This window comes from Ictidomys tridecemlineatus, chromosome 14, assembly GCF_052094955.1.
Source record: "Ictidomys tridecemlineatus isolate mIctTri1 chromosome 14, mIctTri1.hap1, whole genome shotgun sequence".
Taxonomy (NCBI): Eukaryota; Metazoa; Chordata; class Mammalia; order Rodentia; family Sciuridae; genus Ictidomys; species Ictidomys tridecemlineatus.
The window spans coordinates 43,998,308-44,021,621 of record NC_135490.1 but is presented as its reverse complement, the minus strand read 5'-3'; the positions used below and the strand labels follow the sequence as shown (position 1 = coordinate 44,021,621).

At 40.4% G+C, this 23,314-nt stretch overlaps 2 pseudogenes; one reads left to right on the top strand and one right to left on the bottom strand.

Annotated features, from left to right (window-relative positions):
* The first annotated feature begins 491 nt into the window (after positions 1-491).
* Positions 492-1,911, top strand: LOC144370508 (SH3 and PX domain-containing protein 2A pseudogene; annotated as a pseudogene).
* A 4,388-nt stretch (positions 1,912-6,299) lies between these two features.
* Positions 6,300-10,349, bottom strand: LOC144370507 (large ribosomal subunit protein eL19 pseudogene; annotated as a pseudogene).
* Between the last annotated feature and the right edge of the window lie 12,965 nt (positions 10,350-23,314).

Here is a 23,314-nt window from a genome sequence, read left to right as displayed (position 1 = left end):
CCACTGTGGACCTGTGTAGGGACATGCTCTTCTAGGTGCCCCATGGTGCATGGTAGTCTGCTGTCCCTGCTGCCTATTGCATCACTTTGACCACACCCAGCTGTGACCTCTGCTGGACCCTGCACTGCAAAGACCCATATTGCTGAGAGCCATAGCTGAGTGGGAATGATGAGTGGCACTTTTGCCAGTAGGGAGTGGTTGAGAGGTGATTCCAGCAAGCCATTGAGATGATAATGTTTATGTTAAGCTGTGTATTCAATGGTATATTAGACCCCTGCTGTCTGCCTTGGCCTGGTACTTTGGAGTTCTAAGCCTGCTAGTTTGGAAGTCTTGCTGGGATTCCTAGAGAGTTCCCATTGGTTGGGGAAGTGTGGGAGGAGGGATTTCCAGAGGAGGGTTTTCTGGTTGGGGTGGTGTGTCCCAGGAGAAGGCTGTGTGCTTGGCATTCTTGGGAGTGTGTAGAATAAAAGAGTTCCTGTTTTGAACCTACAATGCTGTGTGGCAGCTTGGTTATTCTGTGCCTAGCCAGACTGCGACACAACCTGAGAAGCCGCAGGAGCATATTGACACAGTCCAAAGTCCTGCCGCCAATACCCCTCAGCAAGCCCAAGGAGAACAAGGAGGCCCCTGTGGGTGCCAACAAGAGCCAGGGTTCCCTTCTGAAGCTCAAGTAAGAGGAGCCTGAGTATGACATCCCCACCTTTGGCTTTGACTCTGAACCAGAGCTGAGTGAGGAGCACACAGAGGACAGAGGCTCAGGAGACCATAAGCCTGCCCAGCCCCATAGACCCTCACATGCTTCCTCCCTGCAGTGGCCCGCTTCAAGGTGGGTGAGCCTTCAGAAAACTTGGCCCTAGAAGAGGAGACCAGGGGTGAGAATGAGGGCTTCTGGCCATATGGAGAGGACACCCTGTCGACCAGAGGCTCCTCTGGGGACAGTGACTCCACAGGGGGCTCCTCATTGTTCCTTGCCAAGAAAAACTCCCCCAAGTGAGGCTCCCCCAAGTCATCATCACTCCTAAAGCTCAAGACAGAAAAGAATGCCAGGCCAAACTGGAGAAGAACCACTCCTTGGCCTCCTTTTCTTCATCCATCACCATCAACACCACCTGCTCCTCATCCTCCTCCTCTTCCTCCTTCTTTTCAAAGAACAGTGGTGGCCTGAAGCCATGCTTTGCCTAGGATGCAGGCATTCGTGGCACTCCCAATGTCAGGGCCAGGGGAAGGACACTGATATGAGGGCTGGGATCACCTCCTGTGTCCAGGCCAAGCCATCTGTCCAGCCTAAGCCCTTCCTGAACTTGCAGAGTCACAGAGTCAAGAGAAGATGGACATCAGCACTTTAGGATGCCAACTGAGACCCACAGGCCAGCTCCAGGAGGAATGGCCCTAAGGACCCTAGGAATGAGGATTCAGAGCTTACCCCACACATAGCCTCTGAAGGGCCCAATGAAGGGGGACCAGGAGAGGCTCAGCCGACATCATTACCCTCCCAGCCACTGCTCTCCCATGTATCCCTAAGAAGGAGTAGGAAGGGCCAGCCACCTCCTATGTAACATGTAGCACCTCCCAGAAGATCCAGGACTCAGAGATCAGTTTCCCTGCTGGAGTGGAGGTGCAGGTGCTGGAAAATCAGGAGAGTGGCTAGTGGTATGTGAGGTTTGGGGAGCTAGAGGGCTGGGCCCCTTCCCACTACTTGGTACATGATGAGAATGAGCAGCCTAACACCCCTGGAAAAGAGCAGGATGTGTTAAAGAGCAGGCAGAATGAGGCAAGTCAGACAGCCTGGAGAAGATCGAGAGATGGGTGCAGGTGCTCAACACCGTCAACCAGAGGGGAAGGACAACATTAAACCCTACAGATGTGGGACCTGAAAGATGGCCCACCTTCCAGCTATTGCCTGGAAGGTAGGATACATTGAATAGGGAAGGGAATGACCTGGAACCCAGACATGAGAAAGCTGGGACCTATGGTGCACCATGGTTTCTTCATTGATGGACTACATGTCTTTTGGGACAGGCCATCCTGGAAACCCCAATTGTGCCTTTGCTACAAATCTGGAAGAGATGTGGTCATAGGGGAGCCTCCAGCATCCTGCTCGTTTGGCTGTTTTGGTGGCTACCATGTTGTCACCAGAGGTAGCCCTTATATTGTCCTTATCCATGTTTGCAGATCATGCTCTTTCTCAGGAATTGCCACCATCCACCATGGCTGGGTGCATATGAAGACCCCACAGTCCCTGGGACTTGTAGTTGTCTCATGAGCTCACATCTCTCCCTGGGCCAGGCCACTGTCTGTGCCTGGGAGTTAAAGAAAACACAGTTCCCAGGTGCCAGCAAGAACTACCTTCTTAGCTGTTATTGCCCTGGCCTTGAGAAGAGAGTTTGCTCTCCTTGGGGTACTGCATGGAAAATACAATTCTCCAGTTTAGAGGGTAGGGGAAGCCATAATGCTCTGGATCATCATCACAGACTATTTGGGATATTTCTGAGTAAGCAGTTCCTTTGCATGTTTCAGGAAGGGTTTTTTGGTTTGGATTTACAATTCAGGTTTTTGGTTTGGGTTTTATTTTAGGGGTTGCTTGGGCTCCCTGGGGGGTCAGCCTCACATGGGAACAGAAGGAGTGTTGGGTGAGCTTTTCTGTTGTTCTCTGTGGAGGGGTGTTTTGTTTTGTATTTGGCTTCCCATTCTCCCCCTCCATGAGCATGTCATTTTGTTTGGTTTCCACTGTGTGGACTTTGCCCTCATGACACTTGCCAAAAGGGATTTGGGGTTGAGTAAGCCCATGTCCCAGTCTTGGCAAAACAGAGAAACTGTTCTTCTGGTTCCTGCCCAACCTTGGTAGGGCAAAAACCCTCCCGGGAGGGAAGAGGTTGTTGTTAGGAGCCAGACCTTAGGAGGTAAGGCAGCATGCAGGCTGCTGGGTGGTTGCCATTCTGTGTATGTTCTCCCATGGGGCAGGGCTGAAAGCCTTACAGAGAACTGTGGAGAAGTAGCCATGGCCTCCACCCTGGGTGGAGGGGACCCCAGCTGGGCCTCCTGGAGCAGATACCACCAGCCACTCCTCTGGACTACTAAAAATGCCATGGTTGCTCGCAAAGAAGGAGGACCCCTGTGCTTGGAACCAGTCTAGCCTTCCCGGAGGCAGTGTCCCAGTAAAGGGAGAAGCAAGAGAGTGACATTTCCTGCAGGTCTTCTGTCAATTTTGGGTTGTTTTTCCATTGTTGATATCTCAGAGAACTCTCCAGAAAGAAGCCCAGCCAGCTTCTCCAAGGACTCACCCTATGTTGGGAGTAGATTTCTGCATATGCCTTTGATTTCAGACAGATGAAGCTTTACAGCCACTGAATAAGCTGCCAGAATCACAAGACCAAGGGCTGTTGTTTCCTAAATTGGAGGGAGGCCCTGCCCTCACCTGCTCCTCCCTAGCAGGCCTTCACCCTCTCACCTGACCCTCCAGGATCCCAGAAGCCTTTCCTGGGATCCCAGCACCCTTGTCCCTCACCACACCCTGATCCCGGCAGCTGTAGCAAACCTTTGTCAGAGGTCCATGGTGAGATTGTTTTGTTTCCTTTTTTTTGTTTGTGAGTGTGTTTAAAATCAAAATTAGATATTTTCTTCTGCTGGATAGTATTAAATATAGCAGAATGTTAAGTTAATCTGCCAGATTGCAGTACTAATGGTAGTGGATTAGTGTCTTCATGTTAATATTATTTTTACTTTTTTGAACAATAATGATAAAGAAGTGGTTCATTATTTTTTAATTAATGCACTTTAAGGTGGAATGGAAAGAAACCCAGAGAGCAAAGTTCATTACTTAAAGATGCAGTATATACATTTATTATTTTTATTAAATTTTTAATAATTAATAAAAAATTTTATTTTATTAAATTTTAATATTTTTATTAAAATTTTAATATTTATTAAAATAAAAAAGTAATTTATGGTTATTAAAAAAACTATTTGTTGCTACTCAGTTCTAGATACTAGTAGAGCTAAATTCCAATTGATATATAAAAATAGGACCCTGTATAGTAACTTTGATCTGCAATCTGGTATCAGTAATCATAAGGTCTATAAACCACTGCACTGAAGTTTAGTAATTCCTATTTATTCCATGCTGGCCATTATACAAAGTGCTTAATTCCATTTATCTTATTTATTTTTATAACAACTATGTGTTACGAAGTAGGTATTATTAATCCTATAGCCTAACAGGCTGATTTAGTTTAATAATGTGCTCCAAATTGTACTCCCAATGAATTGTTCAGTCAGAATTTGAACCCAGCTAGCTTCCATTTATTTTACTGTCACAAGATCTAGGGCTCATAATGAGGAATATTAAAAAAGATAAATTAAAATTTTTAATTTTGACTGCTTATTATATGCCAGGTATTTCTAAGCCCATTCCTTAGTAGATCATCAACACCACATGACAATATAGATCCATATAGGAGTCTGTCTTGACAGAGGAAGGCAGGTAGGTCTAGAGCAATGGACTTGCCCAGGGCAGAACTAGAGCAGGAGCTGAACAAGCACCCAGGCAGCTGGTTGCAGAGCCTGCACTCTTCATGGTGCTAGAAGTTCTGCAGGACTGTATAAATGCTCTGGTGGTTACCATCCAACCACCATGGCTCAGCTCCCTTCTATCAATGTGGAAAAGGGACCAGGACAGCAAATCACAGGAGCACTGCATGGGAAACAAGGAAGAGAGATCAGCAGCCCCAGGTGAAGAAGGAGGTCAGATGAGATGATGAACCTGCAAGTGATGCTGGTGTGCACCTATCTTCAAACCACTGCCCAAGGATGTTGGAGAAGGACCAGGTGGCAGGGAAGAGGATTGTGGGCTGTGAACATGGCTAGTGGCAAAACTGTCAGACAAGTATCAAGGTGCACTGTTCCACTATCCCAAGATATACAGTACACAATAAGAAATGTTGATATTAACAAGGTAATGATAAAGTGCACTGAGAATTTATTAGGTCAGATACTATCCTAAGCACTTTTCATCTCACTCAACAAACTCCAACAAAATCTTTGTTGATCTACAAGGTTATGCATGTATGAAATCAAAATTGGATATTTAATTAAATGCCATTCAAGTTTGGTTTGTAAAAGTAATTGGCACACACCAGGTACAGTGACAAACATTTGTAATCCCAGTGAAGTAGGGGAATCTCAAGTTCAAGGGCAGCATGGGCAATTTAGGGAGAACTCAAAATAAAAAGGTTTGGGGATGTAGGTCTGTGGTAAATCACCCCTGGGTTCAGTTCATAGTACAGAAAGAAAGAAAGAGAGAGAGGGCGGGGGGCACTTGTCTCTTTTGTCAGGAAACATTAAGTTCTTGCCCTTGAGCCAAAGTCCTCTTGAAAAAAAGAATTCAATACATCTCTAGATCTTGCTCAGTTTCAAATTCTTGAACTGCTTTCTGAGTGCAGAAAATATTGTGGCCCAAACAGGCCATGATGTTCTGTAAGCCTCTTGAGCTCATTATGCACATCACTACATTTTGTGTTTTGGAACTTATAAAGACAGTGTGATGATTTAAAGTTCCATTGATTTTTCATTCCCATAATGAGAAACCAGTCTCTTTTAGTTCATCTTCAACAAAATACAGTTGTCAAACTGATAGAATTAGCCAGAAGCTACTTCATTTTCTAGACTGGAGCTAAGTGCTTAAGAATAGATATAGTATTTCTAACCACAATTGTTAAAATAAAATCTTTACCATATAAATTATATGGTTGTAAAAAAAAGCTTGACTTAAAAAAAAAGTTGTCCTCTATTAAGCATAGCTTTTGTTTTCCAAATGACAATTGACAGCTTCATTTTCTAATATTTTTTCATATCAGCCAAAGGTTTCCAACTATATTTACATATTCTTGTACTAAGATTTTTGTTTTTGCCAGTTTTTACCAGTGACCATCATCGGGATGCACTTAAAGTTCTTTCTGAATATTATTTTTAGTTGCATTTCATTATTTAGCTTTTTAAATATGTCCATAGTCTTTCAGGACATGAGTTTCAACAAGACAATTATACATTTCCAATAAAATTCAATGCTGAAAATTTGAACATTTTATGTAATGGTGAACAAAATTCAGAATGATGTTGAAGATTAAAAAAAATCAAAGTAACAGAGCAACAGAGCAGAAATATTTGCAGAGTGATGAACTATTACTGGTTTTAACACAAGTAACATGACTTCTTTAAACCTCACAAATCAAAGACCAGATTAATTGTATTTCTTTTATTGTAAAAAGGATGATTTAGAAAACTTCTAACTTCTAAAAATTTGGTACAATACAGTTTTTATTTTTTTAACAGATAAAGTTTGTTTATAGTCCAAGGAGTATTTATGTTATCACCAAGGCCACTATATACAAACACAAGAGGGGAGCTTTATTTCTTGGTCTCTTCCTCCTTGGACAGAGTCTGTATGATGTCCACCTCCTTGGCCTGGAGCACTCCTCCTAGCACTTATGTGCTTCCTTGTTCTTATACCTGCAGGTCTCAGCCTGGTCAGCCAGAAGCTTCTTGTCAGCCTTATCTGCCTTCAGCTTGTGGATATCCTCCATGAGGATCCACTTGTTTTTGTACACATTGCCCTTTACCTTCAGGTAGAGGCTGTGATATATGTGGTCGTCAATGTTAGATTCACGGTATCTCTGAGCAGCCTACACAGAATCTGCATCCTCTGCATGAAGGTGACCTTCTCCTGCATTGGAGCATTAGCTGTACTCTTCTGCTTAACTATGCCCACATGTCTGTGCCTCTGGGGAGCCAAGGTATTTTTCTGACATGCAGCCCCATAATGGATAGTCACTGTTTTGTGGATGATCAGCCATTTTTGATCAGCTTCCAGATCTGATCCAGATCTGATAGTTGGCCTTGGACATTACATTGGTCTCACTGGGATCCAACCAGATCTTCTTTTAGCCACAGCAGAGGACACTGGAGGCAAACCTCTTCTGAAGCCTCAGCTTCCTTCTGGCTGCAGCTGTAGCTGTGAAAGGAAAGAGCCCAATATAGTTTGAAGCTTTTCATAATATGTATAAGATTTAAACATTAAATACTTGTAACATATTACATGAATATAACATACCAATATATTCACACAATCATCTTCATTTGTTAACAGTTCACACACACACATATATATTTAATAAAGGTAACACAAAACTCACAGGCTATATCTGGCCTGCCACTTATTTTTGTTTGTTTGTTTGTTTGTTCCAATAGGGGATACTGGTGATTAAACTTTGGGGCACTGAGCCACATCCGCAGCCCTATTTTGTATTTTATTTAGAGACAGTGTCTCAGTGAGTTGCTTAGCACCTTGCTTTTGCTGAAGCTGGCTTTGAGAATCATGAGGTCTTCCAGCCTTAGCATCACAAGCCAATATAAACAATATTGTATGGTAACACAATCACACTAATTTATTTTATAAGTTGTCTGTAATCGCTTTCTTGCTACAACACCAGAGTTGAGTAGTTGGGACAGAGAACTACCAGTCTGAAAATTCTAAAGGATTTACTATCCTGTTACCAAAAAAAAAAAAAGTGTGCTGACCCATGGGCTTCATGAATGTGTCATATTGTAAGCTAAATATTTCACTTGCTATTCCAATAAGTGTCCTTTTTATGTTTGGAATTTTCCTCTTCTAGAATTTGACTAATGTGTTTAAAATAGAATACAATATGAAAAAAGCCTAAATGTCTATATTAGTATGTGCATATTATATTCACTAGTACTGAATATTGCTTTGCATGATCATTTTATAGCTGATTTATAGCATATATATATATGCTGATTTTATAGCATATATATATATATGCTGAGGGCCATTACCAAGTAGGAATGACACATCAAAATTTCCTTGCCAAGCGTACCCCATGCTGCTTAGAGGACATTTGATGGAACATTGCATACATGCTTTAATAAGGTGACCTTGCTCAAGGACCAAGGCGGATCCGGGTTTAGAGCTGATCAGGTTTGAGGAAGTAACTGGTTCCTTGAGTTTAAGGCGTTGCCAGTTTAAGATAATGGGTTTTAGGGAAGTTAGAGGTTGAAGATTATTGCTGGGATTAGGGTGTTCCTGCTGCTTGTTCCCGTTGAGTTCTCGTGAGATTAAAATGGGATTTGGAGATAGCCTCGTGGAGTAGGTTTGTGCGGGCAGACAGCAGAACGGGTTTGCCCCTGGACCTGTGTGGAGGCGGTGTGAGAGCGGGAATAAAGTATTGCTGTTTGAACCTACAAAGGTGTGTGGTGGCTTGTGATTCTGGTGCCAAGCCGAGACCTTGGCATACATATATAATTTTTTTTAAAATGTGTATTTTTTGTAAACAATCTATTTTAAGGACTCATGTCTCATCTGAATTTGTGGTCACTTAGACTTTATTCGAGGCCAAGAGGCATACACTTTTCAACATTATGAATCACACCTCCCTTGGCTTTGAGCTAAAATGTATTTTATAGGAAGTTGTATTACAGTTCTCAACATCATTAAAAACTACAGGGATATAAATAGCTCTTTTCTCTGCCCCAAGGCCTTAGATCCCCCCCCACATTGTGTGAAGTATAAAAAGAGTCACATTATTTATAGAAACCTGAAGAGAAAATAATGGTAGCTGACATTTGTTGAGCTTCCATGGTACTTCCATGTACATTTTCTCATTTCATCTACACAAGCACCTTAAGAAGGAGGGTGGTGTATTATTGCTGCTTTACAAATATGAAAATGAAGGCTTAATTAATATACTGGCTCAAGATCACACAACCTATAACTGACAGAGCTGGAGCTCACACATAGAGTTGTTAGATTATCAAGGAAAGGCTCTTAACCACTATTAAATAATAGGGGTGAGTATTTATACACTTTGAAATACCTTCACACAAGGTGACATGTTAATTATCTTGATTTAATTATTTGTAAAAGCATTAACATCACTTTACACCCCATCATGCATATAATAATAAATTTAATTTAAGTATAACTTATTATAACAGTTTCTAAATAAAAAATACTTTAAACATGGTAAGATAACCAGGCTCAAGAATATAACAGAGTTTCCTGGTAAACTAATATCTTCATTTCCTTCACTGGCAGACCTCAGTGGGAATGTCATTTTTTTTTTTTTTTTTGCTGCCATTCCTCTCTTGTTGCCTAGTCTCTCCTCCATTCCCCACATACCTGTATACCTTGGAGTGAGTTGAGAAATCATGCCTTTGTGGGGTCTCTGGCTTCTCACTCTATTTATAATCCTCAGCCTGTAGACATGTCTCAGTTTCTATCTATCTATCTGTTTGTTTATTTATTTATTTATTTTTATTGGTCGTTCAAAACATTACAAAGATTGCAGAATCACTAGCTCTGAGACCCAGCAGCATTTTCATCCCCCCGCCCCGGGCCAGGGTGGAGTGGAGTGGGTTAAGGCGGGGTGAAGAGGTTGGGGCAGACAAGGGACTGGAGCATCCTCATTGGCTGGCGGTTAGTGTCCGACCTGAGTCCGGAACCCGCGTCCCCATTCACTGTCTTCACCCCACATCCCAATCCAATCTCCCACCCCCCACCCCCGCCACCCGGGCCCTACTTACCTCCTGTCTCCTCGCCTGTCCCCTTTCCTTCCCAGCACCGTCACCCTTGGGGCTGGCAGGGGCTGCTCTCTGATACGCGAGAGAAGTCCCGAGGCAGGAGAGGGAGGTTGGAACTTAATTCCGCACTCGTGATAGGGAGCCAGGGGGAGGCAGAAAGAGATAGGGGGAAGGGCGGAGAGGTGAGGAGAGCATAGAGGAGGCAGGAGAGAAGTGAGGCGAGAGAAAGAGAGAGAGAGAGAGAGAGATCCCTGCGGATCCTGAGCCAGAGAGCGGGCGGAGGGAGGGGAAGGAGTCGCCAGAGCCGTCGGGGAGCAGAGGCAGCGGCTCCGTGGCGGCGGCAGTGACAGCCCGGCGGCCGCTTAGCTGCCCGCTGGGAGCTCGGCGCTTCGCGGGTCCTTGCCCCGGGCAGCTGCTCCCTGGCCAAGCGGAGCCGGGGCACCCGGACACAGTCTTCTCTTCCTCTCCTAAACCTGACCTCCTCGCAGCTCGGGGGCGGCTCCGGGGCTGAGATAGGACAGGGCTCCGAGGTCCTGCCGGGCAGCTCGGGAGGAGGCGGAGGCACGCTCCGGCGAGGGGGTGGGAGGACGGGCATCCTGGTAGCCCCTTCCCTCTTTCCGCCGGAGTTGAATCTGTGCTGGCCATGTCCAGGTGCTGGGCTTCCGGACCGATATCGACTCCCCATTCCCGCCCTCGGCCGCCTTGTCTTGCTGCCCAAAGTGGAGACGGAAGCCCTGGGACTGGCTCGATCCCATGGGGAACAGGGGCAGATGAGGAAAACATGCAAGGCAGGGAGGCGCGGCGTAGCTCCAGGGCTCCGGTGGCTTCTCCACCCTCAGGCTATGTTTGTGGGCTTCAGCCTCCCGCCCGGCGCCGGCCCTGGAGCAGCGGGGCTAGGGACCCTGTAGCCACAGGCTGCGGGGCGGCGCGCGGGCAGCAGGATCCCTCCTCAGGTGCAGACATAAAAGCTTATGGCTCTTGAACAATGCGGGCAGAGCTTTGCCAATCGATGTCTAATTGGACGCTTCTGATTAAGAGGATTCGAGCTCTAAGGTAACTCCAGCGGCGGGCAGCTGGAGGCTGAAGGTACTTTAGAATAATAAGATCGTTCTGAGAAATGGAATGTGTCATTGGACATTCTAGCAGATTCTCGTTGCGGTGTACTATGATAATCCATCTGGAGGGAGAAGACTGCAGAAAGAGAAGGCGATCGCGGAAAAGCTGTGCAAGCGGTGTCTGTGAGCACCCCCTGCCAAGCCCAGGCTGACCCCAAGGGCGGCTTGGGTTTGGACAACTTCAAAACCTCTGGCAGAACTTAAGAAAATCAAAGTTACACCATCCTTCCCTGGTAGGGTAATACCCAGCTGAGGGGAGTATGGTTTGTTGCTTGCCCCCTCATCCATTCAAGAGCTGAGATTATACATACCCCATTTATTTTTCGAGCTCTTGATTGCTAACAATAACAGAAAAAAAAAAAGAAAAAAAAGACATGTCTCAGTTTCTGAGTCTAGTAAACAAGAAAAGGAGCTGCTGTCTCTCCTGCACAAATCACTGGTCTGGAAGGTGACCTACTGCAAATCGCAGAGAGAGCTGACCCACTGGAAGGGGCAACAGGGTTGAGTTCCCCTGGGTCCCCTACCCTTCAAAGTCTTCATGGCTGGTAGACTGAGTGTAGTGGGTAGTGAGACTCTCTGAGGGTTGAAATCTCTAGTCATCTGGCTTTGACACTTAAATACTCAGTTACAAATCTGTAAGAACATTTGAAAATGCTTCTTACAGGGCATATATCTCAAAATTTATAAATACAGAGAGAGATAAGGTGTGTTTACTGTGGTGATTTTTCAGTCTAGAAATTAGTTTATACATTTATTTACTTCATAAAAGGTACTGCGGCATTTATTAGGCCCAGCCAGGCTCGTGCTCTTTTCTTTGCCCCAAGGCCTTTGGTCCCCCCAACCGCATTGTGTGAAATATAAAAGAATCATATTATTTATATAAACCTAAAGAGAAAATAATGGTAGCTGACATTTGTTGAGCTTCCATGCTACTGTCAATTCTGCAGTTTATTCCAGGAATGCCTGAGTGGTCCTGTCACATAAAACCTGATACTGTCACTTGATCTGGGGACTGAGAGGGATGGCAACCTTCATCATTCTTCAACCTTCATCATTGTCATTGGGTAAACAACACAGTGATGCCCAGATGTAGATCAACACAACAAGAATGTGGCTGTCGCTGCTGTTTACTATTTAACCCTGCACTAGAAATATCACCTGACACATTGAAACCAAGGCCATGGGTTTGATCCCTTGCACCAAAATATTAAAATCTAAAAATAAATCAAAAATAGACCAGAAAGGATGTAAAAACCTTGGAAGAAAGAGATCAAATAAATATCACTATGAAATATAATTGCAAATGTAAACACCCAAACTACAAACAACAAAAGAATCTGGGGAGCTGCTGGCAAATACCAAAGTGATCCTAAGTTAACAGGCAGCACCTAAGAGCTGCCTTGAATCATTGTCACTGAGCCACCTGTTGAGAATTGTCTCAGGTGAAGGCTAACCACAGGATCCTTTCGACCATCTGATTTCAAAATGTTTATCCTACCAATTCTGAAAATTCTCTTCCAGACCATGTCCTTAAATTACCCAGATGAATCTTCCTGAAGTGATACAAAGAATATACAAAGCTGATTAAGCACTTTCCTAAGCAGCCGATTTAAAAAACAAAACAAAACAAAACAAAACAACAAAAAACAAACAAACAAACAAACAAACAAAAAATCCCAAATCCCTCAACAGAGTTTTTGGCATATTTACCATCTGAGGACCACCAGCTGCACTCAGTTTGTCCCCTATGCTGAAATAGAGGTAGTCCTGGGACTTTTCGACCAAGATGAATCAGGGTTTCTGAGCATGATCAAAAGATAAAAAAAAAAAAAAAAGCAATTTCCAGAGAAAGTTTATCATAGACCTTTCAATAATCATTGTCCCTGGGTCTCCTACAGTAATACTTGAAATCAAATGGTTCTGACCCAGTGAGAGGCCAGGATTAAAGAAATATGATTAGAATTGAATTGAGTCCACCAGAGCTACTGCCAAGAGAAATGCATTCCACAGAGTGCTCCTCAGAGAACCTCTCCTTACCAGACTGTAAATCTTTGACTTCTTTTCACTTGATATGTGACCACTTGGAATTCATTTAAATATGACTGTGAATATATGCTTATATGTGTTCAGAGCATATTACTTATACTTCAATTTTTGCTGGACAACATATGCAGTCTTATGTAGGACTTTGTTATTCACAACTCTGGGATAAGAATGAAATGTTGTATAGCTTTAAAATAAATTGCATGCATTCTAGATAATTTCTTTGTATAATTTTATATGGTTTTAAATACATCACAATAATGAAAGAGTTAAAACATTACCTTTCAAATTAGAACTAGCTGAAGCCCTTATTTACAACTTTAAAATATGAACAGCAGAATCTTTTCTCCTATCAACCAGATGCAATAAAACCAAGATGCCTTTTCTCATCCCTGACAATTTATGTTTATTTTTTCATCTTTGCATTTGTTTCTCATGCCATCCTTGATGTTATCTATGGCTATTGTGTTTGGTCTAGAACCTTCTCTTACTACATGTCCTCATGCAGATGTGTTTGCATTAAGATTATCTATTTGAGTCTGAAACTCTGAAGTGGAGGACTCTATAGGATTGAACTCAGTTGTTTTTCAACTTGACTCTCATTTTGAACACCTGAGAGACTTTACAAATTCAGCCTGGGTGCTAATCCCAAGACTCTCATTCCATAAGTGTGAGGTGAGGCCCATAGTCAGTATTTCTTGCAAGCCGGTCCACACACGTGTGTCTACCGGAGGGGGGGGCCTGCACTTCCCCGGGAACACCCTCCTACCATCCTTCCCCAACCAATGGGAACTCTCCGGGAGTCCAATTTCCATATGAATGTAATACTTTTGCTGTGGCTCCTAGCACTAGAGATTGTCACAAACTCCACCAAGAGACTTGGTATAGCAGCAGGGGGATTAGTGAAGTAATTTGGTGGAAGTGTACTGTTTGATTCCAAAATGCACACCAATAGGAAAACTATCAGTTGTTGGGAAACCTGTCCTCCTTTTATGAAGGCTTCTTAAGAAAACATAGAAAAAACATCTATATTTAGAAATATGAACTGCCCTTAAAATGTTTCTTTTCTTTCAGAGACAAATAATCAACATGCATGTGGCCACATTTGCTATCCTATTTTTTAAACTAGACTAGTATGCAAAATGTCAATCAGCTCTGACCCAGGGTGTAGACGCTTCCATCAAGGGCCATATTCTTGCTGTGTGGGCCATGGTCTGCACTGCCAGGACACAACCTACCTTATTCTCTGGCCCCAAATTCATGCACACATACAAGAAGGGTCCACAATCATGTCACGATCATTCCACAAACATCCCCCTTCCTCCTACTGCCTCCTGTGTAAAAGACTGTAGTAATACAGTGAGTACAGGCCTAAGTACCAGAAAAGAAAATTTATAGAATTAATCCTCAGAACGGACAACTCACCCTTGGAAAATGTTGCATGATGCAATATAGAGGGAATGGAGCCTCAGTTTCTTTGTATATAAAATGAGCTTGATATTAATACCTAGTTTGGAAGAGTCAGGAAACTATATTGAGAAATATAATTAAACATGCTCAACTCAGCAGTTTCTGGCACATTGATAGCAGAAACTATAAATAGTTTCCTCTTCTTCATATGAAGATTCTGTCACTCTCTGAGCAGTGGAGGCAGATTAGAGTTGATTCATCCAGGTATTTAATCACAAGTTTCTCCAGTGACAACTGCCCTCCACTCAGTCTCTATGTTCACTGCATCAATTAATGAGCTTTCTCTGGGAGAAGCTGCCAACATGGAGATTGTTCCTTCAGAATTCTAGGCTTAGGCTTAAACACTATCCACACTCAGCTTGCAGAACAAGACCTCCCAACACTAAGCCATGTGCTGGCTTTGAAAATAGGAGGTCATCTTACTGGTGGAGCTGTCCCACAACTTGTTTCACTATGTTTTAAGTATTCTTTGTAGAGTTGCCAAGACCTGCAAGGGTTCAGAACTAGGAAATACATATTGGCTTCTATAATCACTAACACCCAGGAAGGAGAGACAAATAAAGAGGCCTGACCCCATTCAGGACCCATTGCAGATATTTTTTTAAAAGCCAGTTGCCCACAATACAGGTCACACCGGTTGAACAAGCTGTGATTGTAGCCTATTAAGATCCACAGAGAAACTAAATAGTAACAGATAAGTAATCTAAAACAGCTTAAAAATTCTGTTCTGAATAGAAAAGAATCCCATGTAGGGGCAAGATGGCATGAGAAATTGTAGGTTAATGGCCTTTCACTTTAGAATATAATGAAACACTTATAGTCCCAGCCTGGAATAAAATATACTTTAGGACACTAATGCATATGATAACAGTTTATAAATAAGTTGTGTTAGCACTGATTGAAAAAAATTGCCTTGTTTTAATATGATGTTGTAATTAATATATGATTGGCTTGCTGCCTGTTTCTTGCCTAATTTGGCAGCAAATAATTTTTTTTTCAGCGACAGTAGTTGGGAATGAACCTAAACTACTTTTACTAATTTTCTTCTTGTTGGATGAACATCTATTAGAAAAACAGATCACAAGTTGGATAAATCTGTGCCCTCTTAGGTAACAAATATTGTCATTTCTGACTCAAAATTCTCCCCTAAAAATGTTTCCAATGTATAAAAATTTTTTTCTAAATTAAAACCCTAAATAAACACTTTACCTTCAATTGCTATTAGTTGATTTAAAAGGCACTAATTTGGGAGGTCACATTGCTGGTCACATGCATTATTGGTCTTTAACAGCTTTGCCTAGCTCACACCTTGATGAGTGGGTTATGATAATGATTACCTGGGCTACTCTTCAGGGACCTAAAGGCTACTTTTCCTGATTACACTACTGAGTCTTCACTTGGGCCTACAGATATCTAATCAGTAACTGGAATAGGATGAAAAGTCTGAAAATCTCAGTCTTTATTCTGTGTCTGTCTCCTTTGTTACCTTAACCTTTTGCCAGACTCTACCAAGTTCTGCATCTAGACATGTGGATCATTTTGGAAATGTTTTGCCTAAAATTAATATAGGTTAACATGACTCAGACTGCACAGGGTTCTGTGTCTGTCTCTCTCTCACTCCTCCCTCAACTACCAGCCATGATGAACACAAAAAACAAACCATGAAGAACTGAAAAAAGGTGGCATAGGAATTCCTGCAAGCTCTCTGCCAATTCCCAGAAAAGACTTGATTATTCCTCTCCTTCCCTTCATTATCCTATCCATCTCTCTCATCACTCCTGTCCTGTATCTGTAACTCACCAATTTCCTGCTGACTGGTAAGCAAGGCTCCCTCTTCTTTCTTCCACCACTCAGTAAAGTCTTTCTTTCTCCCCAGCACTCAGCCCTCAGACATTGATTTTCCTGTGGGATGATCTTCTGATCTGAAGTTGGTACCACAATTTCCCCTTCCATCTGTTCTATACCACTGGGTACATGCTGTACTCTTGGAGAATACCACTGCAGCTGGGAGCACAGCTGTAGCTGCAATGCCCTTACCCCCCCCAGCTGCCCCCCACCACACACACACACACACACACACACACACACACACACACACACTGTTCAGTCTAGTCAGATCTCCTTCCTCCGGGTAGCTGTGTGTAGTTCCATTCTAGCACTACACCTATAAAAACATAAGTATCTTCACACGACCCTCTTCATCCTAGTCCTAAGTAGGCATGCATGACTCACTTGGTGTTTCCTGAACGCGTACTCTTTTGGGCATTGGATTAGAACCTAACTGCATATGGAGGAAACAGAAATTCACAATCGTCTCTGCCTTTAAGTGTTTCAATTTAGAGAAACAGCATTGTACAAACCACTTCAATTTGGCACAATGACATTAGCTTTCCATCATGTTAAAAGAAAAGAGTGCCTAGAAAGCAAATGCAAGTAGCAGCTAATTGGTTGGAAAATGATGGGAAAGATCATGGAGGTGGCTTTTCTTTGCCTGGGAATTAAAGGAAAGACTGCCAGAAAGTCTTCCTATGTATATTCAGACATAAATTAAAATACATCATTTCAATGTATGATCCCATGAAAAAAACAAATCCATCATTCCTGAACAGCAAATAGCATTATCTCTTCTAAAAAAAAAAAAAAACCCACAAAAAGCAAACATTATAAATCTTGGATTGAGAAGAGAGAAAGGAAGGAGAGAAAGGAAGAACTGCAAGATGAAAGAGAATTTAACACACATGGTAGAAGGTGAACAGAAGAATATCACTATCAAACAGCATTCACACAAATCTTGTCTCCATTTTACTGGCTAAGTGCCTACTGAAACAGTCATATCTTTATATCACCCAGATGTTTTAAGAACTCTTTCAAGTAAATGACTAACAACAGGTAATTAAACTCTAGCTTTCCTTTTCTATACTGAATGAAAGAGATTAAGTCTGCATAGAGATGGAGGCTGTAGGTTCAAGCAAGAAGCCAACAGCTTTGTCAGCTGCCCATTTTTCTCATACAAAGCTCATTTGTATGGCTTAAAATGTTAAGATATGGCTTCTTTAATAGTAGCATAGTACTTGGTCCACAAAGAAAGCCTTTAAAATCAAAAGATGTTTCAGGCATGACAGTTTTAGTTAAAAAGATATTTTATTAATTTAGCATGGTGTAGGATGAAGATGTCCTTATAGTTTATCAACTATAAATGACTCAAGGCTTGAAGAAAATTAGAATTTCTCATTGTCTCTCTCTCTTGCCAGATATCAGCCAGGCTGCTCACTCTGTAAGGACAACTTTATGAGCTAGGGACTTTTGTGATCCAGGCTCCAATCTAAAGAAATCTCAATACCTTGGGCTCATCCTGACTCAATGAGGACAGCTTGTCACAAAATAGGCTCTGACACTCAGAAGCTGCTAGAGAAATTCCTTCTGGTTTTGTAGTTCCATTTTAGTGCAGAGTCCTGGGGAAAACTAGAGCAGGGCAAAGGTCATAAGGAGCTGAATACATGATGGGAGCCACCTGGGGGTCCTGAAGAGACAAAGATTTTCACCATTTCAGGTCAACATTGTGTTTCCCACTTCCCCTAATAAAATGACAGTGATGAAATGACAACAGCTACAACTCATGAGGATGTGCTATGCACCAGGCATTGTACCAAGTGCTAAACCTAATTTATCATTCACAACCACTCTGTGAAATAAATTTTATTACCATTAACGTCATTTCAATGTTTTTATTAGTTATACATAGAAGTGGAGTTCAACATTTTATAAATACATATAATATTTTTTCCATTTAAATCCCCAGTACCTCTTTTTTCCCTCCCACCTTCACTCTCTGGATCACCTTTCTCTACTCTATTGATCTCCTTTCTGTTAATTTACTGTTTTTATAATTGAGGCATTATATATAAAAAAGCAGAATTGATAGTGATTTACTCATACATGCACTTAGCACAACTTGGTCAATTTCATTCTGCAGTTCTTTCCCCTTCCCATTCCTCCTCCCTTCCCTAGATTCATTTCCTTTACCCAATCATTTTACCTTCTATTTTTATGAGATCTTCTTTTATTTTTAATTCCTAATTTCTTTCTAGCTTCCACACATGAAGGAAAACATTCAACCTCTGACTCTCTGAGTCTGGCTTATTTCACTAAGCATGAACTAACATTATATTTTTCGGTGGATAAGGAAAATTAGGCCCAAAAAGTCAGAACTATTTACAGAAAGCTACATGGATAAGGGTTAATGGTGCTAGAATTGAAATTCAGCTTTTAAATGAAGTAGATTACTTACCTATCATGTCATAACCTATGATTACTCTTCAAACAAACTCAGGTTAATGGAGAACAGAGAAATATGATGACCTGATTTATTTCTTGGGCACAAGAAAAATGAATCCCTATTTATTGGTAAGATTAGGGGTCATCCTTCACCTATTCCAGAACTTATTCACACATTTCCCATGGGCCAGATTTCTTTCTGTCAGAGAAAATGGCATATTTTAAAATCAAATTATTTTGTATATAGGGGAATGTGTATAGGAGGTAGAATCTATCAAGAGAGGCATCCTATTCAGCTTTGGAGATGAAGATAGGATAAAAACAACACAGCAGGGAAGAAATCCAGATTTCTTGTTCTTGACAGAGATGTCAGAATAATGAAGGGAGAATGTCTCTAGGTATTTTTTCTATTTCTTTCTGGGAGGAAAATAGATTCTTTAGGGATAAAAGTCAAGCTGCATCAATTTTAAATGCAGAAAAAAATATTTCTTTTTTCCTAACTCATTTAGTAGCCTTCACTATGGATTAGAATAGTAAAATGACAATAATAGTGTTATCGGAGTTGAAAACCAGGGGCCCTACTTGGGAGGGACCAAGAAACAAGTTCTGGCAAAGTTCCCTCCCCCCCAAAAAACACCCAAAAATAGAAAGAAGAATGATGATAAAAAATAAAGGGATTTTTTAATATTTATTTTTTAGTTGTACACAATATATTTTGTTTATTTATTTTTATGTGGTGCTGAGGATTGAACCCAGGGACTTGCATGTGCTAGGTGAGTGGTCTACTGCTGAGCCACAACCTCAGCCAAATAAAGGAATTTTAATCAATATGACCAGATTGGGAAGACAAGTGAGATGAAGCATCTCTGCCCTGTCTTCAGGATACTGACATGTCCCAGACTTCCAGATTATATACATAAGGGGACCAGAAATACGCATACTGAAGCCATTTTGATCAGAGTGGTCTGGTTGATCATTATCTCAGTCAGACAGGGTCTTTCCTTAAATAAAGCTGCTGTTGACTGAGGGATAATTTCATCTCATTACAAGACATTTAGGATTAGACATAATGTTCCTGGAATGCAAGGTGACTCAGAGCGAAAGAGACAGATATGTCAATATTGTTATCTCATTTTAACCAGTTGGACATTTGTAATCCCAAGGAAAGAGTCAGTACTTTTAACAAAGGCAGCCTCTAAATTCTTGTTACACTAGCACTTATTTGGGTTTTACAATGTTATACAGTGCTTTAGTGTTTATTATCCTCACAATACAACTAAGTGAAAAAGTAGGATGGAGATTATTAACCTCATTCTCTAGTGAGAAAACTAATTTTTAAAAATTGAGAAGAAAGAACTATTAACTTAGTCACACCTGATTGATAATTAAAAGTATTCAGTTCCAAATGTCTCTTTGTTGAAATTCAGGAACTAGTTCAAATGCAGAGTAAAGTTCTCAGAGGGCAGGTTGGTGAAGTCCTCAACACTGATACTACATTGTTTGCACCATTTGCTGTTCTTATTGCTTTAGAATAAGAGGTAGGTATATGTCTGTGCATCAGAGTGCATCAACTGATTCTCAAAGACATTTCTCATACATAGCCATATTTTAGATGGAACTGAAGGTTGAAAAATAGTAAGTGCCAACAGAATAAGTATATAATAGCTTTATTTGTGCTTCCAACTAAGAAAACACTAAATACATGTGTTCTATTTTTCTTGCCCATTATGCTAGAAAATCTAAACAAATCAAAATCAAGGAAAGAAAACAACAGACCAGTAATCCTGATAAACTCAGATGCAAAAATCTTTAATGAATTATTAGCAAATCATATTCAATAATGTATTAAGAAGATTGTATGTATATCATGAGCAAGTTGGTTTTATTTCTAGGTTTCAAGAATGGTTTAATATACATGAATCAATAAATGGAATTCACCCCTGAATTGAGGGGGAAAAAACCCTTAATCATCTCAGTAGATGAAGAGGAAGTCATTGAAAAACTCCAGCAGTCATTCATGATAGAAACACTGAGGAAATTAGGAATTAAAGAAAATTGTCTCAACATAAAAAACCTATCTATGAGAAAGCCAAAGCCAGCATCATAGTAAATGGGTATTTACTTGAAAGTATTTACTTTAAATTCTGAAACAACAGAGAGTGTCCCTCTCACCACTCCTATTCAGTATAGTACTAGAGATTCTAGCCAAGAATTAGGCAAGGAAAAAATAAAAGAAATAAAAATAGTAAAAACAACATCAAGTCATCACTGTTTACAGATGATATATCCTATACTTAGAAGATCCAAAAGGCTCCACCAGAAGATTGCTAGATCTAATAAACAAATTTAGCAAAGTAGCAGATTATAAAATCAACATATGAAAATCAAGAGCTTTCCTATATACCAATAATGACTCTGCTGAGAAAAAAAAAAACAGGAAAAGAATCCCATACACATCACCTAAAACAAAAATAAACAAAAAAAGAATAAAAACAATAAAAGAGGCAAAAACCTCTACAATGAAGACTATATAAAACTGAAGAAGTTACAAAGACAGAAGACTATGAAAAGCCCCCCATGTTCATGGATAGGAAGAATTAAAACTGTTAAAATGGCCATATTACCAAAATCAATATATAGATTCAGTGAAATTCCCAACAAAATGTCAATGACATTCTTCATAGAACTAGATACAATAGTCTTAAAATTCATCTGGAAGAGCAAAAGACCAGAACAGCCAGAGGAATTCTAAGTAAAAACCAAACAAACAAACAAATAAACAAGTAATGCTGGAGGTATCATAATACCTGACGACTTCAATTTATACTGCAGAGTGATAGTAACAGCAATTGCATGTCACTGGCATAAAAAAAAAGACAGACATATAGAAGACAAGGAAACAAACCCACACATCTATAGTCATCTGATCCTTGACAAAGATGCCAAAAACCTATACTGGAAAAGAGATCAAATTTTTAACAAATGTTGATGGGAAAACTGATTATCCATAAGTAGGATGATGAGACTAGATACTTATCTCTTACCCTAAGCAGAAGTCAACACAAACTGGATTAAAGATCTAGGGATTAGACCAGAAATTGTGCAATTCCTAGAAGGAAATGTAGGGTCAACACTCCAAGATATAGGTCAGGCAAAAATTTTCTCAATAGGACACTTAAAGCTCAGTAAAAATACCAAGAATTAATAAATTGGAGAAACAAACAATTTAATCAAATTAAACTGTTTCTGCACAGCAAAGAAAACAATTAAGGACAAGAAGAAAGAATCTATAGAATTTGAGAAAATCTTTGCCAAGTACTCTTCTGATGAAGAATTAACATCCAGAATACGTAAAAAAAACCCTCAAAAACTTAATACCAAAAATTACCCAATCAATAAACAGGCAAATGATCTAAACAAATACTTTTTGAAAGGAAAAAATACAAATGACCCAAAAATGAAAAAAAATTTTCAAAATATTAAGCAACTAGGGAAATGTAAATCAGATGTGTAACCAATGTGATTCTGCAATCTGCATTTGGGGTAAAATTGGAAGTTCATAACCCACTTCAATCTAATGTATGAAATATGATATGTCAAGAGCTTTGTAATGTTGTGAACAACCAATAAAAAAAATAAAAAATTTTTAAAAAAAGAAAATAAAATCAGTTAACCAAATTTATCTCTTATTATATCAAACATCATTAAAATCACAAATAACTATTTTACTTAGTTTCTTAAAAAAAAGAAATGTAAATCATATCTACACTAAGAGTTAATCTCTAGCTGGAGGGGCAACTATAAAGAATATAAACAATAATAAACACTGGAGAGGGTGTGGAGAAAAACAAACACTTCTACTCTATTTGTGGCATTGTAAATTAGTATGAACACTATAGAATTTACTATGGAGTTTCCTCAAAAAAATAGTAATGGAACCTCCATTTGATCGAGCTTTCCCACTCCTCAGTCTTCATTCTAAAGAATTAGAGTTTTCATAGTATAATGACACATACATAACCATAGTTTTAGCCTCACGATTCATAAGAGCCACATTATGAAGACTGTAGAGATGTACATCAATTAATACATGGATAAAGAAAATGTGCATATGTACACAGTGCAGGTTTATTTCGGCACAAAGAAGATAGGATTATGACACTGCAGGGAAATGGATGAAATTCAAGAACATTATCTTAAGAAAAATAAGCCATACTCAAACACAGACAAGCATCATATATTTCTCTCATAAGTGGAAGCTAGGGAGAAAAAAGGCAAAAGGGTAGAAGGTGGATTTTATGAAAATAAAGAGAGACCAGTAGAGCAGATGAAAGAGACCGGAGAGAGGAGGAAAGGGAAAGGGGAAATTGTAGTGAATGATATTGGTCAAATTATGCCGTTATATGATTGGCATGTACAAATATGAAACAAGATAACCAACCATTATATATAAGTATGATGTACCAATAAAACACATAAAAATTCTAATTAGAGAGATATCACACAAGGACTACAGAAAGGTGGTTCCTCCTGAGCAGAAGAGTCAACCATCACAAGGCATTAACAGTGTTCAGTCATTTATAAATGTAACAGAATACTTGGGAAAATTGACCTGCAGAGCCAAGCTCACTTAGGACACACTGATACCCTGGGTTATGTGTTGCTCTCATTATAATAAACTTCAAATTATTATCTATAAAAAGAAAATGATATTAGCACCATATAAGATTTTACAAAGACTAAATGGGATAATGCAGAAAAAAAGAATAGAGCAGGTTCTACCATTTTATAAAATCTCAACATTGGTAGCTATCACA